General features: G+C 36.6%; 1 pseudogene; it reads right to left on the bottom strand.

Annotated features, from left to right (window-relative positions):
* Positions 1-11,327: 11,327 nt before the first annotated feature.
* LOC149190535 (small ribosomal subunit protein eS24z pseudogene) lies at positions 11,328-11,736 on the bottom strand (annotated as a pseudogene).
* Between the last annotated feature and the right edge of the window lie 1,016 nt (positions 11,737-12,752).

The raw sequence follows: 12,752 nt of genomic DNA, 5'->3' as shown, positions 1-12,752 counted from the left end.
CCGGTCTAGAAATCATATCAGCAACTCTGTTATAAATACCTTTCTTGTACCTGATTACCAAGTGGAATTTTTGTAAGAATCCCATCCAACGAAAGTGCCTTGATTGCTGCAATTTTGTTTGAGATTGCAGATATTGCAAAGGTTGATGATCAGTGTGAATAATGGTTTCTTTTCCCATTAAGTAATGCTTCCATTTCTTCACACTTTGCACCAATGCGTAAAGCTCTTTATCATATGTAGGATAGTTAATAACAACACCATTAAAAATCTCATAATGAAATGAAATGGGCTTACCATGCTGTAAAAGAATTGCACCCATGGCATAGTCACTTGCATCTGTTTGTATTTCAAATGGTTGTTTCAAATCCGGCAATGCTAAAACTGGGGCTAAACTGATCTTTTGTTTTAAAGCATCGAATGATTTTTGTTGTTTTCCTCCCCACTGGAAGACAACCTTCACACTGGTCAAAGCATGTAGTGGAGCTTCTATGGAAGAGAAATTGACAATGAACTTCCTCCAGTACTGCGTTGCTCCCAGAAAACTCCTTACTTCTGTGACTGATTTGGGTATTGGCCAATTCACAATGACCAAAAATTTAGAGGGGTCAATCTTCAACTCACCTCCTCCAACTATGTGGCCCAAATACATTAAGGAAGTTTTCCCGAATTCACATTTAGACATCTTCAGAAATAATTGTTCTTTTTTCAAGACATCCAACACTTTCCTCACATGCTTGACATGATCTTCTCGTGATTTGTTGAATATCAAAATATCATCTAAATAGACAATTACAAACTCATCAAGAAAGGATCTTAAAACATCATTCATAACTCTCATGAATGTAGCTGGAGCATTGCAAAGACTGAAAGGCATAACCAGCCACTCAAACAATCCCTGTTTGGTTTTAAAAGCAGTCTTCCAAATATCCTCCTCAGCTATTCTAACTTGATGATATCCACTTCTCAAGTCTAATTTAGTGAAATATTTTGCATTCTTCAATTGATCTAGCAAATCATCTATTATGGACAGTGGGTATCGATTCTTTATGGTAATTTTATTCAAAGCTTGATAATCTACACACATGCGTCAGGTACCATCTTTCTTGGGTACCAAAACAATTGGTAAACCACATGGAGAAGTAGAGGTACGAATTACACCTTTATCTAAAAATTCTTGGACTTGTTTCTTAATTTCTAAACTTTCCAGAATTGACATTCAATACATATCGATATTTGGGAGTGGACAGTCTTGTTGTAGTTGAATTTCGTGTTGAATTCCCCTTTTTGGTGGCAATCCCTTTGGTTCTTGAAACACATCTCCATATTGATTGACCACATCAACCAATTTGGCTTTCAGCTTCACGTCATAGCCTGCAAAGGATTCACGCTTTGTGTCATTCTTTTGCTTGATCATAAGGAGCACGAGATTCTTGTTGGAATTTACCAGTCGCTTCATTTGCCCTGTGCTTGCTAAAGACATATTAATCTTTCTACGATGGGCTCTCACAATATACTCCACTCCATCTTTGAACAAATGATATTTGTTCTCAAATCTATGGAAAACAGCTTTCCGGTCATATAGATACGAGCTTCCCAACACAATTCCATAAATATCTAGCGGCACTGCATCTAATTCGACTTCATCAATGAAATTGGCAATAATAGCAAACCTGAAAACGCATTTACTTGTGATGTGAAGATTTGCATCCATGGTTATCCAACCCAACGGATACGGTTTATGATGAGGCATGGTTTCCAGATTCAACTTCTTGACCAAGTATGTAGAAATTAAATTTTCCTGGGATCCACTGTCAAACAACGTATCAATCTTGGTGTGTTTGGAAATAACTTTGATATGGAACAACTCAATTCTATTTTCTTCATTTGAAGCATTGTTGGAGTTATTTGTTGCGTTGGTGCTTTCCACAACTTCCTCTTTGCTTGTTTTTGCCATGGCTTTTCCTTTAGTGATTGTGGCTGCAATCTTTGTTTCATCACCTGAGTCGGAACCCAAGTCTTGTTGTACAACAACGTTTGTCTTCTGTTTCCCTTTATTGTTAAATTTCTTCGGTCTTAATTCAGGATGAAGCTTCCAACAATGTGCTTCATCATGGCCCTCTTTGGAACAATTCTTGCACATGAGTTTCTCCCCTTCTTTCTTAACAGAAGCATTTTTCTTCTGCTTTCCTTTAGATTTCTTTCCTTTTTCACCACTCTGGAATGGCTTCTTCTTACCTTCTTCTTGTACATTTTTCCCTCTTGCTTCGAGGTGTGTAGCTTGAACACAGACCTCATCAAGATTCGTGGGATTAAACATAAGAATGGTGTGTCGAAGATAGCTATGCAAACCTCCTATGTATTTTAGCAAAGTATCTTGTGACTCCTAGCATAAGAGATCTTCTCCTAAACTCCTGAGTATACTCTTGCACATTTTGACCTTTTAACTGTCTGAAATTTTTCCAATTCATGATAGCTTTTTGCATATGAGCTAAAGGGTAGAATTGTCTTTTTATAGCAGCAATGAAATCAGACCAAGTAATAGAGATCTTACCATGTTTTTTGATCTCATCTTGAGTCCTTGCTTCCCACCAAATGAGTGTTGCACCCTCCATTCTCAATGAAGCCAACTGAATTTTGATATCATCCTCTTGAAGGTTCTAAATTCTATAATACACCTCCAACTGACGAATCTAGTTATCCAACTTTTATGCATTAACTTCTCCATTGTACATTGGCAACTCAAACTTAACATCTAGTTTAAGTAGAGGTGATTTTCCAGATCCTTTTGAAGAATGATGATGAGTATGAGTAAGGGTTGTATTAGTGGAAGAGTGTGAAGATGCTCGTGAAGAAGAAGATGAAGAAGATGGTGGAGAGGTCGGAGGTTGGTATCCATTCCCATTACCTTCTCCTGAAGAACCTTCTCCATTGGGAGGTTTGGAACTTTCTCCTTGCAATCTATTATTCCTCTCTTTATAGATGACCTTAACCATCTCATTCATATCGAAAAAAGCCTTTCTGAATGCTCTTTCATCATCGGTCATGGTAGGTTCTCCTTCATGAGACATGGTCTCTGAAGACTCAATTGCAACTTCTGCAACTTGAGGATGTACTGGTGTAGAAGACTTTGGCAACCTTTCTCTTCTTCCACTTGAGCCAACTACAGGGCTTTCAACTAGCTTCCCTTCTCCTCTTTTGAGTTTTAACCTTGTTAGCATGACACAAAACTAGCAAACAATACTCCTTCTTTGCACAAGCAAATCTAGTAAGCAAAATCCAATGCTTTGATACCAACTTGATTTGAAATGGAGCAGATTAGTAATGTTGTGCTAATTCCCCATTCAGAATAAGAAACCAAGATGCTTATCATTTTCTTATCAAGTGCTTAAGTATTATTTTTTCTTAATTACTTGATTCCCATGAGAGTCTCTTATGTAAATGTTATTAGCAATTTAACATAAAAGATATACTGAACAACAATAAAATAACAACAAAGAACATCAAAATACAACACACAACACAGAGATTTGATGAGGAGTTCACCCCTCTTGGGCTACGTCTCCTTGGTCCAGCTTCCAATGCTTGGGCCTCTCTATTATGCTCCAAATTACAACAAAAGTGTGTTTATAATGCTCAAATTCCTCTGAAACCTGTCTCAATGAGTTCAGAATAGCCAAAGCTGCTAGAATTGACACTTTTTGCAACTAATTTGGATAATAATTGAAGAAGTTATGACCTCTCCCTGTTCTCCCACAATTTTCTCAACAAATTCCCCTTTTTCAGCCACTAACCATCAAATTCGGCCTGAAATCTGCTAACTGGGCGAAAATTTCACCGAGCAGCGGGCCATATTCTATCGGCCGACCTTATCGCAAATCACAATCGGCAAGTGCTACGGGCTTATGGTCTGTGAATTAAAACAGGTGATTTGCAATTACGATACGGCAGACCTGACAAGAGTATAAACTGGAACCTATAGTGGTATCGCATCTGGGAACTATCGCATTTCATAATCGGCGGGGTACCGACGAGTAACAATATGCGGGTCTGCCTTGTTGTGATTTGTGATTGAGATCCATCACATCGCACCTCCAGCAGATTTATGAACGTCTTCCCTTCACCGATTGCGATTGTGATTTGCGATTGCCTTATTGCCTTGCAACCCTTCCCTACTCGGGGCCGATTTTTAACAAGATCAGCCTACGATTTGTGATATGAGAGGGCCAATGGCACCTTGCCACTTGTCACCTCCTCATTTGTTGAAGACCTTGCCACATCATCCAATCCTGCCATGTAAGCAAGTCAAACTTGAACTTTGACTTGCTCTAACTTCTGCATACGAGCTCGAATTTGAGTGTCGTTCACACCGTTGGATTCAAAATGACGAGCTCTTCGATCTGAAGCTAAGTTTAACAAAATTATGACACTTTGATTTTTGAGCATAATTTTGAGCAATTGATCACCCTTGGTGGTGACAAACCCTTTGAATGGATTGTTGGTACGAAGATATTGATCCTTCCTAGTGTTGTAGACCTCTTACACAGCAAGTTGGTACACTAGTATTCATTTCAAAGGAGAGGTCAAATTAATGGCTTAGGTGGTCGTCCAGGATTGTGGTAATGGTAAGCATGTGAGCCTCATGTTTCCATTCCCTTCAGGCAGTGGAAAGGACCTTCTTGTGGTCAAATTAAGTTCACAATGGAAAAAGTATGTCGCATCTATGTGTTATTTGGAATTGGTAGGTTCCATGATCAAATATGTGGTGGCAAGGGACCTTAACTGGTCTAGTAAGGTGGTGATTGTATATGTCATGGGGAGGTATTTGGTACACGCTTCAATGATGTTCGCATCACTCTTCAAAAGTATTGGAACATGGTGTGGCCTTGGCATCTTTAGTGTTATGTTTGGAATGCAAGAGTGTTTTCGCATTTTCCCTCTAGTATGTTGAGTGATACTTCAACCTCTCTTATTGCCAACAACAAGCTTTTCACCATAGTGAACCTTGCAAAGTGTCAATGTTCTTTTTAGGTTGAACTTTGGGCACAAGAATATAGACCTTTTTGGCACTTAGAATTGGGTCGCGATTTGGACAAAGAAGATGTATCATTGGAACCAATAAAAATGGGTTTAATAGGAGATTTTGTCCCCATAGGAGAAAATTTTATAATTTCAACTTAGGTATAATTAGTTAGCAATGAGGTTGACATTGACAATGGAGATCCTAGTACAACAAAGGGTGTAACTACATAAGGATGAAGATGAAATTAGGTCACTCCACAATCAAATTGAATTACTCCAACAAGGCATGGGTCCAACCAAGATTATCTCCTCTACCCTTTGATAATTTGTTAATGTAATGATTCGTGATCTAAATGTAAATACATCCTCTCTAGAGACAGAGCAAAGGCATAATACTGGTGAATAGCTAACTCATAATTAAAGTTGTATGGAGGTTAAATTTTGTAAAATCTTAAGCTTGTATTACAAGACACATTTTAGTACTCCTCTTTCATGAATTTTAGTTAAATGACAAACTATAAATTAAAATTGTATGACTAAACCTACTTTTTTTATCCAAAAGAAAAAAACTTATATTTCATATTCAAAATATACATAATGTGGTCCATAAGGATTGACTTGATATATTGATATCCATACCTAGGATTTATTTATTGTCCATGACTTTTACAAAAAGGAAAACAAGAAATCCTTGAAATTGTAGGAAGGAAACGGATTGTGTGTAAAAATAATTCTCCATGAAACCAAAAATGGAATTCCATTCCATTGATCTCTTGGTCATCCCAAAGCTCATATTGTCCAAAAGATCCAGTTGGAAAATGTAATGTTTCTTCATAAAATTTGCCAGCTTCTTCATTCAATTCTATGTTGATATGCATGTAAGAGGTCCTTTCAAAATTCTCCATCTCAAGAGTGATTTCCCGAAGGATATGATTGATATTTGAAACATTTACCTCAACTTTTTTGTTAGTCCAATCAATCACAAGTTTAGAGTCACCTATAACCTGTATCTTTTTTACTCCAAGATGAAGAGTTGTGTATAATAGGTTCCATGGACCTATAAATTTAGCCTTAGTATTGGTACCTCACCTAAGAGCATATCTAAGGAGGTAATGGTGATTTTGATTAATAAACAATACCACTCCAACACCACAATGTGGGGGATCTCCTTGGTTGGTGTCATCAAGGAAACCCCACAAAATATATTTGTTCAGATCTGGCATTACAGGAACCCAAATATTCCTCCTTTAGTCTTTGTTTGAACTTCCTTGACCTGTTTTTCAATGAGACCACTTGTAACTTCTAGTGAAATAAACTTGTCATGAAAAATGGCTTGGTTTCGGGCCCACCATATATTATTGACAAATATATTTGTAAAGGGTTGAAAATTTTGCACTGGTTGGTCTAACAACCACTCATGTATGCACTCTCCAAGGGATAATTTGTTCCATTAAGTTGAGGAATGAGAAAAAATCTTATATAAAATACTCCAAATTTTACATGCATATGGACAAGTAACAATGATGTGAGAGATGGATTCTGCCTCAGATTGACAAAGTGCATAGTGGTTAGGCCCATTCCATCCTTTTTCTAATAAGTCCCATGTCAATAATTTATTGGATAAAGCTAGCAACAAAGATAGTTTACTCTTGAGAGGACTGTTGTTTTTCCATAAGTATTATTGCCACCATCTAGGTGGTTGGGCTGATAAATTATCTGTGTGCGACTTATAGCCCAATTTTATTATGTATTCACCATTAGTGGGATTTTTGGACCAAATTGGACGATTTGGATCATCTTCAACCAATCTGATGAGTGAGGATACCAACAATCTTATGTATCCATCCCATTATGTTGCTTTCGGCTCAGGGAGTGCCAATTCCTAAGTTGATTTCCATACTTGTCTTCGTAAAGGAATACTAGACTGAGACTTTGCATTGGATAACACATTGATCCCATCTAGTCATAATAAATTAAATCAATTTGGTGAAAGTCTAAAACTCTCATCAGCACTAGCCCAAGGGTCAACTCCAACGTGCATGGAGTTTGTTCGCAATCCACCAAGATACCCAATCACCAAAAAAAGGGAAAGACTTAGTGAGGGATCTCCATACAATGGAGGCATTTTTGCATGGTTTATTTGGATCTCAATACCATTCCAATAAGGATTTATTTCTAAGATATTTAGATTTCAATGATGACCCTAGAGGGAGGAATTGTTAGTGAAACTCCAAAGGCTGCGAGCAGCCATAGAGTTGTTAAGATATGGATGTTCTTGAGACCCCACCCTCCCATAGATTTAGGTTTAGAAATAGATATCCAAGACACTAGAGGAAATCCCTTCGAGTCAGCCTATCCTGACCATAGAAACCTGAAACAAAGCTTCATAATTTTATTGGGTATGTCTTTGGGGACCATAGAATTAGATGTCCAATAGAAAAGTATAGTTTCAAGAACTTCTTTAACCAATATCAAGTGTCCACCCTTGGATAAGAGTCAATTTTTCCATAATCTAATGTGCTTTTCCGCCTTCTTATAAAGCCATAGCCAATATTCAAATCTATAATCACTTACTTTTAACACGAAGCCCAGGTATTTAACTCCCTCACTAATGGATTTTATCTTAAACTAGAAGGGGTCTTGTATGCATCTTGAACAAGAAGCAGATTGTTTATGAAGGATCATGCGACAAAATACCATCCTTATGATCATGGTGAAACAATCCATCATGTGCTTCAAAACCTAAAAGTAGCGACGATTTCCTGAAATAAGAAGGAAAACATCATCCACAAATAGAAGGTGAAAAATGTCATTGATGCTGAAGATGTTGATCCCCTTTATCTCTTATTTATCAATGCCATCGGGAATGATTTTTCTGAGGAATTCCATGACCAAAAGGAAGAGGAGGGGAGAGAGAGGGCATCATTGTCTAAGCCCTCTGGAAGCACTGAAGAAATGGGAAGGACATCTATTAATTAACAATGTGAAACTAGCTTATTGGATGCAACCCATTATCCAATTTACCATTTTTGTATTCATTCCAATTTGAATAATTATTATCCTAAGAAAAGTCCAAATAACTCTATCATAAGCTTTTGATAGATCAATCTTTATGGTCGCTTCATTGATGTTCTTGATCTACATAGAGCGAATGGTTTCCTGGGCTATGGAAGCAACATCATGAATTTGTTGATTTTTAAGAAAACCAAACTGCTCTTCTAAGATGGTTTCACTAATAATTGGCTTTAGTCTGGTGGATATGATTTTGGTAATCAATTTGTAGATCATATTACAACATGAAATTCAGAAAAGTGGGTAATACTTATTTTTTTATCTAAGAAGATTATGAGGAGGATTAAGAAGATCCAGGCTTAGACGATTTTCCTCAGAAGAGTGACTAACAGAATTCGACACTAGAGAGGAAGAAACCGAATAATTTACTTGAGGAGTAGGATTCTTCTTAGATGGGAAAATGATCGGTGGGGGGTCATGCAAAGATGAAGGTCATCATTCATATTTTCTTTGATTTCATATACATTTTTTATTTTATCTGTCTCAATTAAATAATTTTCATTGTCAATAACACATGAGTCTTTCAGGGAAAACATAACTGGGTCCAAAGCCCGAGGTTTGAATTTGGGTTGTCCCAATACTATGTAGAGGAGCATCCTCAATAGAAGCGTTCATATTTGGAGATTCATACGAATGAGTCATCGTCGATTTTTTAATCCACTTTTTTCTTAGGAGGTTGCATATTTCGAACAATGAATTCACAAGTATCGACTAGATGGCTTACCTTATGGCAGATATTGCACATGAAGGGTAGTCTCTAATAGTCGATAGTCTGAAGCCATGTGCACCCCTGAAAACATAATTTGATTTCCTCAAGAAGACCTCCTTTTAATTAAATTCTACCTAAAACCACACAAATTTGCAATCAATTTTCAAAAAGGAATCTTCCTTCACACCCACAAACTGACCAATTTTATTACCAATTAACCTTTGAATGGTAAAGTTCCAAAAAAGAAAAGCTAGTCATGGTAGAAGTACCCATACCTTCTGGGCTCGCATCGGTTGATGGGCAATGCCAAAATCCAAATGCCACCATTGTAGAGTGAGACCAAAAAGTCCCCAAGCCTAGTCCTTTGATATGGTTTTTTCGACCTCTGCCTTTTAAAGAAAGAATAACACAAAACAAACCCTAAATCAAAACATGAAATTGTGGAGTGGTTTCCAGAATCAGAACCCAATTGTCCTGAAACCATCGTTCGAGGGTGGGTGGATGGACCACCTTACCAACAAATCTCCCCACAAGAGCTTACTCCTTTAGCTTTGGGATATAAACAAGCGGAATGTCCTCGCTAACCACCATCTTTTCATTTTCCATGAAACATTTCAAAGAATAGTTTAAGGAATGTTGAGATCCTGATTTAGGATCAGAAATCTTTTCAGCATTGTCAGGCCTAAAAGGCACGGAAAGTGGGGTTTCCACTGACGAAAATTAATTCCCACATTCAGGATCGAATTCAATATGACGATAAGACGAATGTTGGGAAACCCAATCACGAGGTGAGATCAACGAAGCAAAACTAAAGGCATTTACTTCTACTTGGGATACAAAAATTGAGTTGTTACGTGGGTTATATGGGCCGTAATCCAACAAATCTTCATCCATAGTGGAAACCAAAGGAATGTGCGATATCTTTGACATGATGGGCCTGAAAACCTAACCCTAACCACTGTTGGAATTAATAGTCGCAGTCCTCAATGTGTTATGGAAGATACACTTGTACCCGAGAAAGAAGAGCAACCCACTATATGGGTATTTTACTAGACTTACTTTATCAAGTTTGTAATCTATTATTATATCTCTACACCCAAATATAACATTTTAATATAACATTTTTCTATTATAATTAAAACTAGCAATTGCCCCTAAAGGTGCAAAGATACACCGAAGAAAATAAATATTATATAAAAGAATATTTTGAAATTTTTTTGAGAAAACTCTATTTTCAAATTTTCAAAGACTACAAATTTTTTAGAATTATTTAAAAATACATAAAAAAAAGTCAAGATATTTATATTATACATAATATCATTAAAAATATAAAAAAACTAAATTAACATAGAAAAAAACACAATTAAAAGACCAAAAACACATACATAAACCCAAACTAACCTTCATTAATATCATTTTACATTTTAAAAATATCCCTATACATTTCATTTTTTTTTCCTTACACCATTTTACATTATACAATGTTGAATAAACGATCAACTACATACAAAAAGACATCAATATTTAAATTTTAAATAAATAAAACAAATACACTTAACATACACTATACAAATCAAATGAATACTTGACATATACAAATGCCCAAACCATTATAAAAACATGACAAATAAGTAATAAAGAGATCTCATTCACATACAATATAAATAAATATGTAAATAAATATACGACAAACCAAGCACGTAGTAGGTTCAGGAAAAAAATGAATGCCCAAAACATATTTTTACACAGGTGGAATCCCTGTAATTCTGCCTAAACATGAAAAAATATCCCAAAAACAAATATATGTCATATTAAGTTGTTATCGAGCAACGTTTCTAAAGGAAAAGATAGGTATCATTGTTTTATTTGTTTGCTTTCACAGATTTAGTGGTAGAACTGGAGATCCAAATCCCTGCCACTGCTCCATGATACATATTAATCAATAATTATTGTATACATAGATATACGTACCTATGGGCCACTTCCTAGAGCCCGATACTGTAATTTTTCTGATTATGACTAGATTATGATATGTGATGGGTTGTCTTTGTATATATGATGATATTTTGTATATAACTATATATTGGATGTTAATAATAGGCATGAACCTAGAAAATTCAACTTGTTTTATATTAAACAGATGATTATTAATTCAAAAGGATAAATTTGGAGGGGGTGGCTATACCGGTTAAATTCATCCCCAATCTAATTTACACGATTATTTTGAAGCTTCAGCCACATTTCAATGGCGAGTGGAGGTGTGAAGCGATTCTATGACAAGCGAATTTTCTTCTTATGACATATGTCCAAATAATCTGCTTCTATTTGTATGGAACATGCAAAATTCATAGTAGAATTACATCTGGATATCCTTAACTTTAGCATCGACACCAGCTTCACTGTCCACACAAAATTCATTCCAGCACTCCATTTCAAGTTTCCAGAAAAAATTGACACTTCCTCGAGCAATGGTCACCTGATTTGCGCAAGAAGCAGTAATGTTCGTATCATTAACTGCAAAAACCTATCATTTCTTCTGTCTATCTACATATCCAACCTTAGTCTGCTTGACTCCATGAATTTTCTTAGCTATGTTCTTACTTTCCTTCAATTGCTTCTTGGATTTCTCTACCTTGGTTGCAAGCCCATCCCTGATAAGCCTATTATTGGCTTCATATTTCTTGGTATGCTCCAAGCTGTCTTAAATCAAGCCAAACCTTGAAGATTTTCCACCTCCGAATTGGGTTCTGAACCCAAAGAATTGTTTATGAATCTTTGACCTCATACAACTTCTCAAGCTTCTCCTTTAGCTTGGCGTTAGATATATTTGGCCTACTAGGACGAAGAACATCAATCACAAATTGCTTCCTTGCAGATAAAATCCTGTTAGTCATGAACTTGCGAGTTCTGACTGTAACGACCTTAGTGTTTGCCATTGCTGAGGGTATTTGGCTCTGTCCTTCTTAGGAATCTCGTAGCTTAGGCTCTCCTCATTGTAAGCTCAGAGCACATAGTCTGCCTCTGTTGTTTAGTAGTAGCAACAACAATAACGTTCGTTTGCGAAAAAGCAAAACCATTTTTGACCTTTGGAACTAACGTATGGAAGTGAAGGAGAATACGACCACTGTGGAGATTCAGGAAAAACCAGTTTTTACCTTTGGAACTAACGTATGGAAGTGAAGGAGAACGCGACCACTGTGGACGCTGAGGCGAAGGCGCTCTGATTTGTAAGTATCAATTTTCTCAACTTCCCGCATGCTAATGGGATTGCAATTGTGATTATGATATCTGTGTGAGCAATTGGTTTCTATCTCGTAGTAGAGGCTTTACTGTTTGCCATAATTACTTGATGAATGGGCTCATCCTTGCCTTTCCTAGTTCCATTTGATGAAACATCAGCCAGAGTTTCAGAGGGGATATTGCCATTATCGTTGTTGTTGGTACCAGCAGAATCGGTGGTACTAACACTGCATTCTCCCTCATGCTGAAAAATCACATTGTCCTTCCACACAACTCTACAACTGTAGAGTTACCATTGCCAATTGAAGCTACAAGGGATGATGAGGATAAATCTCTGTTGACTGCATTTGCAGTTGATTTTGTCTTCACAGGTTGACGACTTTAAGCGTTGATGTGGATCTATGAAAGATTGCATTACTGTTCCTACTTACATTAATGATTCTCAAATGCAATCCACTAAAATTGTAGGGAAGATAAATAATTTACCCTTCCAACATTTCTCAAGAACCTTTCCTTCTTGCATAGAGTTTGGTTAGCTTAAAGAGTTGAGCAAATGAACTCACGGGTTCTATTCCAGCTGAATGTTCATGGGTTCTATCCCAGCCGAATTGGGCTTGATACAAAAACTGGAGTGTTAGTTTATGACAACGATTCTATATGCGGAATTAGAACTTTAAAGAAATCATAAAAACTTAAAGAATTATAAAAACTG

The sequence above is a fragment of the Pinus tabuliformis genome, chromosome 3_1 (assembly GCF_031772625.1).
Source record: "Pinus tabuliformis cultivar Carrire ecotype Pingquan chromosome 3_1, CPIR1, whole genome shotgun sequence".
Classification (NCBI taxonomy): domain Eukaryota; kingdom Viridiplantae; phylum Streptophyta; class Pinopsida; order Pinales; family Pinaceae; genus Pinus; species Pinus tabuliformis.
This window is presented reverse-complemented; position numbering and strand designations above follow the sequence as displayed.